The sequence below is a fragment of the Condylura cristata genome, unplaced genomic scaffold (assembly GCF_000260355.1).
Source record: "Condylura cristata isolate star-nosed mole 26May11 unplaced genomic scaffold, ConCri1.0 scaffold00028, whole genome shotgun sequence".
NCBI classification, from domain to species: domain Eukaryota; kingdom Metazoa; phylum Chordata; class Mammalia; order Eulipotyphla; family Talpidae; genus Condylura; species Condylura cristata.
In genome coordinates this window covers 9734812-9741392 of record NW_004567129.1, presented here as the reverse complement: position 1 = coordinate 9741392, position 6581 = coordinate 9734812, and positions in this window count along the sequence as shown.

Here is a 6581-nt window from a genome sequence, read left to right as displayed (position 1 = left end):
TCCCAGAAGTCAGGAAACCCATTTACTCACTCGCTGATGATCTATTACAAAGGCTCCCCTTCGGGAAAGGCCGGTGGGAGAGAGGCCTAGGGCTCGGACACGGAAAGGGCAAGGCGCTCCACGTCCTCCCTGGGGCACCTTTCTCGGCCCTGCCCGCTTCCACTGACCCGGAAGTCCTCTGACGCCCCTCCTTTTGGGTTCTAAAGGTGCCTTCATTCACTAAACCATTGGCTCTAGGAACCTGATTCAACTTCCAGCCCCTCTCCCTTCCCCAGAGGTCAGGGGGTGGGGCTGGGAGTTTTAACCCGCCAGCAGTTGGTTGCCTTGGGAACCAGCCCCCAGGTGTTTTCCCCAAAAGTTACCTTCATTAACATAATAGGAGATGCCTGGGCCACTCCCCACACTTGGGAACCAAGAGTCAGAAATGTGGGTGAAAACAAATATATGTGAAAAAATACACACATATGACAATAGATAGGTATCTTGTAAATCACAATATGGAACCAGGGTCTCCCTTGACTCTGTTGTTAGTGACCTCCAAGCCCTGGGCACGCTTCATCTCCAAATGGCTGAGCACAGCTCTGTGGACATATGACTAGCTAGGGCCTCACCACTGGCCTTTCACCAGGCCCCACCCGACCCCACATTGCATGAGAGGGGCTTTCCCTAATATTGGCAACAAAAGATGGAGGGCATGCTTAGCCAATAAATGCTTACTAGATGGACATATAGGCACCAAGGTCAAGGCCAAGTTTAGGTGACCTATAGTTCACCCCATCTCTTATCGGGACTGCCGTGTACCTGTATAGCACCCAGTATGGTAGACCATGTTACACCGTGGTGACCAGTCCAAAGTAACTTTCCTGGCACTGATCATAAGTGCATTAGGTCTGCTAATGGTACTGATACATGACAGGGAGAGGGGCACCCTTGAACCTCCAAACCTGCCTGCTCTAAGTAGGTTCTGCCATCTACCACATCAACATATAAGAATTTAATGAAAAAGAGCTTTAATACAATGAGTGTGCAATACAGAAAAAAGAATATAGTTTCTAAATCAACACCCAAAGTCACCCACCCTCTCGTGGGTAAAAGTCCACCCAAAAGGGCTTGGACCAAAGCAAGTCTCAAAAACCTGCCACAAGTCTAAAGCATCTTTTGGCCAGGGGCCCAGAGAAAAGGTTCAGAAATGAACAGACAAGTTTGGGAAGAAAGAGCAAAATCAAAATCAAGATAAACGCTGCCCTAGTGAAACACCCCGCGGGTCTCTCACACACATCAGTTTCAACCAGTCCAGGACCAAGAAACAAGAGCTGCTTCTTCACCTTTCCCTGCCCTATGTACCTTCTTCAGGTCACCTCCTGGCTCTGGATCGGACTTCCTTCTCAGTCTCCTCCCCAGACTCTTCTCCATGCTCAGCTCTACTTTCCTTTGGGTGGTGCAGGAAACCTTGACCCTCCCCTTTGCCAATATTCAGACCATACCTTCCAGGGTGATTCGCTTGGAGGATGAAAGGGAAATGCAAATGAGAGAAAAACAACTCAAAGGGACTGGTACACCCAGTTATGGGAGTGAACTTCCCTGCCTCCAGGTGAGGAGGAAATGCAGAACACTATTTAATCTCCAAGATGCTGGCGACTCTGCAGACTGAGACACCACTCTGCTCAGACGCACAGAGGTAAGGCATTTCCATGCAGGGCCCAGACTGTCCACAGGGTCATGGGAGGTGGACCGATCTTTTCCAGGTCCTGAGACATTAAAGGGGTAGACAGTCTTTTAAAGCCAGCATGATTTCTGTCTAGAGGTGAATGGTGGTGGGAAGTTGGGGTTGGTGGTGGCTGGAAGGGTTGCTGGGCTGGAAGAAGTTCATCCTTCAATTCAGGGCCCATATCCTCCAGTGCCCACCATGGATCCGTTATTCCTGCTGGCCTTTCCTTTGGTCCTGGCTCTGTCGACACCTTGTGAGGCTTGTTTGTGTAAAATGGAGCATCCACAGACCTATTACTGCAATTCAGACTTCGGTGAGTCTAGAGGGATACCAGAGATGTTTCCGCCAAGGAGGAGGTCTCACCAAAGGGTGCAGAAATGCAGGGTTGGGGGAGCTCTGGTGAAGTGACAGATCTGAACAATGCCTCCGGGAGATTTAAGATGGGGGAAATCTTGCATGAATCAACCTGTGTACCCCTGACCCACTTCTTCTTCTGCCCAGTCATAATAGCCAATATAACAGGGCACGGAAGGTACACCAAGTCAAGACACGCTCTCAAAGTCAATATCATTGAGGTAAATTGAGGCCCTTTCTAGCTCCCTTCCCTCATAATATAAGCAAGATGCCCCAGTCTATTCTCACTGAGGGAGGTGGGTGGTCTCTGGAGCCCAGCAACTTCTGTGGAAATATAAGGTCTTAGCCTCTCTTTCCCATCACAGATACTCAAGGGTCCTGCGAGTCTCCAAAATTACACGGAGATATACACACCCCGCAAATGGGAAAAGTGTGCGTATGAGGTGAGGCATTCTCACCAGTCATGGTTAATCATAGCAGGTGAGTGCCCCCTTCTGCATACAGTCCTCGATTTTGATCCCCACCCCCCATGCAAAGCACCCCTTGACTTGCCAGGCTAGCACTCCAGAGGACCCAGTGTCCTTCACCATCTGACAGAAGCTTCTTAGGGAAATGTGGGAAGGTCACCTGTGGCTGAGTCTGTACTTAGCAGAGTTGCCAGACCCTTTGGGGATGACGACCTTGGGGCCTTGGCAGGTCCTTTTGGGGGAAGTGCATCCCGACATGCTCTCTGGGCCTCACAGGCTACCTGAGGGGTGAACAGATGCGCTTCGATAGATGCCATATGGTGTATTTCTGGTACCGGCTCAGCGCAGAACAGCGAGCAGGCTTCCGGGGAAAGTACCAGGATGGATGCAAGTGTGAGGTGAGTAGCCGTCCATGCAGCCCTGTCTTCTTTTCCAGTCTTTGGAGTTTCCCTCTCGTTCCCTGCCTCCTGGCTCCCTCACCTTCTCCCTATTCCCTACTAGCCTCCCCATGCCCCTTCCCACCAGTCCCTTCAGCCCCTCACAGAATTCAGATGATGAGATCCTGTTGTGGGGTCTTTTCTAGGATGGGGTGCGGTAGGTGGGAAGGAAGGGGCACTGAGTCGCCCTGTCTGCCTCAACTCCAGATCCGCCCCTGTCTGCTCTGCTGGCGCGGCTGCCCTGAACCCGATTCTAATGAGTGTGTGTGGGGACAGAGAAACTGTGACTACAGCAGATGGGACGGAGACAATACCTTTGTGTCCACATGTGTCCCCTCCACCAACAATTACTGTAACTGGACCCGGATCCCAAGGCATTGGAAACCCTTGCCCAGCACTCCAAGGACAGCTACAACCATTCAAACGAAACTTCCAGTGTCTCAGTGGTCAGCACTCCAAGGACAACTACAATCAATTACTGAAACTTCCAGGGTCTCAGTGGTTTAATATTCTGCTTCTTGTTCTAGCTCAGGCTAGATCTTGTTCTTTGATCCTGCTCACTTTCTGCAAGTAGTGCATCAATAAAATTTATAAAAATTAATTCCCAAATAACAAACCCTAGCCTGGTGACCATTGGTGACCCTTTATCCTCCACTTCTTCAATCATGCTTGATCTTTTACCTTTATCCAACATCATGGCTGACCCAATCCGGATGCCAGACTTCCTGGCAATTCTCCACCTATCCAACACAAGAGCGCTGGGCCCAGAGAAAGAGAGAAATCCTAAGAAATGAGAACCAGCCTGCCCCTGATGATTTGCAGAACCACAAAATCACTGGGTAAGTGAGAAAAGAAGCTCCTGTTCCCACAGAATCAAAACCCCTTCACAAATATAAGTCACTGCTTTTCAGATGAAAGTTCTAAGAATAAAATAGAAACGCTGAAAGCTTTTACAAGAGTATGGAAGTGAGTATTTCTAGGACTTAAGCACAAAGGTACAAATAGGGAGGAAAACATCATTTGACTACTTGAAAACAGAACACCTTATCAAGTGGCAAGACAAAAATGTAAGATGCAGACATCATTGGGAATCAGAGAAGATACAGTTTTGTAAATTATGTCTGAACAATGAACGCTTGGAGAAATGGATCAAAAGTTTCCTTTCATCCATTTGCCAACTCAAGTTTTCTTTCAGAAGCAGTTACTTCTCCCTTCATGTACTGAATTTTTTTAAAAATTCTGCAATAACTGGGTTGGCCTAAAAGGCGCTGAGATGGTTCAGAGAATTCATAGACACCCTTCACCAGGCTCTAATTCTGCTCTGTGGACATCAAGATGCTGTCTTTCCCCTCCTAGCGTGACTCCTTTCCACATTGCATGCTACATCTATTCTGAATGATAATTTATTGTTATTCAAAACTGCTCATGGAGACACAAGTCATAGCACACTGTGCCCACTCTATGGTGTAAGGGAATGTGGCGCTACTGCCTCAGGACACCCTAGGGAGGGAGGGAAATCAGCCATGGATGGGCAGCCCCAGGCACACGGTGTGACTTAAAAGAAGCATTTTTGTGTGGGTAGGGTTTTTATTCAGCAACAGGAAGAGCTGGGCACTGAGAAATAGATAACAGAGAAAGAGAGATACAGAAATTATACCAAAAACACACGAAAGAATACAGATGGAGGGCAGAAATGGAGCAGTTGGGATCTTTCCAGGTCCTGATACCTTCCCTCCCCACCCTTAATGCTATGGGATGTGCTGAGTTCTTTTTCTTTTTTACTTCACTTTATTTATTTATGCATACAAGAACTGGGATGTAGGCAGGAGGTGAGAGGATTCATAAGAGACAGAGTGGGGAGCAGAATAGGCAGACTGATGAAGTACACTGCTGAGGGGAGCAGTGGGTGAGACAGCAGAGGTCTGCCAAGCCATGTGGGTCACCTCCCTGGCCAGGGATCAAACTCATGCTGTGGTGGCTATGGATAGCTTGCAAGCACTGAGACTTTAACCCCTAGGTACCAGGGAGGCCCAGCACCCTGAGTTCTTGGTTCCCTTTGCAAGAAGCCCATTAGACTTGGCTTCTCTGACTTTCAACCAAGAATCCCACCCACCAGAGTGAGTTCTTGGGGCAGTTCACTGGAGATTGTCTGCAGGTGCAGGACACAACATACCACACCTCTGACAGCTTGCTCTACCCCCAGGGCAGCTGATGATGAGCTAGCTGATCACTCTGTTCTTGAACATCAAGTTTTACCACCACAGAAACACAATGGGTGGGAAGAATTCAGTGCTGTTTTGCCTGGAAGGGAGAAACAGAATAGTCTTGAATTGGTGCCCAGTAGCAGGGAGATGGGATTTCACCACTGCATTGCATTAAAAGGGGATCAGGGTAACTGGAGCTAGCAGGACACTCCTGGTTTAAAATATTCAGCTAACATCAGCTATTATATTGTCACATGGCTCACTTAAGAACTCATCTGTAGGAGGGGCATATATAGCAGACCTCTCCTGTCTCGCCTACTGCTCCCCTCAGCAGTACATTTCAGTGTATCTGCCTGTTCCTCTCCCCACTCTGTCTCTGGTCAATCCTCTTACTCCCCACATCTCTGGCCTATGCCCCAGTTATTATATGCATAAATAAAAATAAATCTTTAAAAAAAAGAACTCATCTATAGTCACACTGACTCAAGGTAACAGAGACCTTAGTCATGAGATTATAACATATATGTCACAGGACCAAGAGCAAAATAACTTTCCATCAGAATCACAAAGCCCCCAAAATGCTAATGCCAAGCACCAGATTGCTAATAGCATGTAGTATATGTATAGATACAAGGAACAATCATGAGCATTTTTCTAATGGCATGACCTTGAGTGAATTAATTGAATTATTTAGCCATCTATATACTTCGTCGGTAATGTCAACTAGTCATCACTTTGAACACCTAGTGTGGAGGTTAAATTGGCCAGTTTAAAGTGCCAGTACATTGCCTGGCACACAGTGAAAGCCTGATAGACAGCAGCTCTTACTTTTATTACTAGGAATACAGAGTTCCCGCCACCAGCTTAATTTCAGAGGCAGATAAATCCTTTCCTTGTCCAAAAATACTACATAAACTACTATGGCCTTTCAAGATTCATCACTGTGAATTGCCAAATAATCTCTATGGCAATGTAGGAAGTGCTAGTAGGAAACATGATAACACCTCAAGTCTTCTATAAAACAGTTGTCAAAGCACATTATTTCTTCCTAATGGATTTTTCAAGAGAAGGTGAGATTAATTGCAAGACTGTCAACAGGTGTAGTGGAAGTAGGGTAGGCATCGCTGTGGTGAACTAAGAAAACATCTTTTTGGAGAATCTGCTGAGAGAAATGAGATTTCTCTCATTTCAGTCCTCTCCAGGCAGATTAACTGGCCTTGTCCAGAAAACCCTTAGCTCCACCATCTTTGGAGTTGCCTATCAAAATCATGGATTTTTCTGCCACCTACTGGTCATTTTTGAGAAGGACAACAATCCTTTTTTGAGGTAATAAGGTTCGGCAGGACTGTATGTGATTGAGAGGCATAGCCTCACACCTTACCAAGTGTATGTCACCTGCTACTTCCATCAT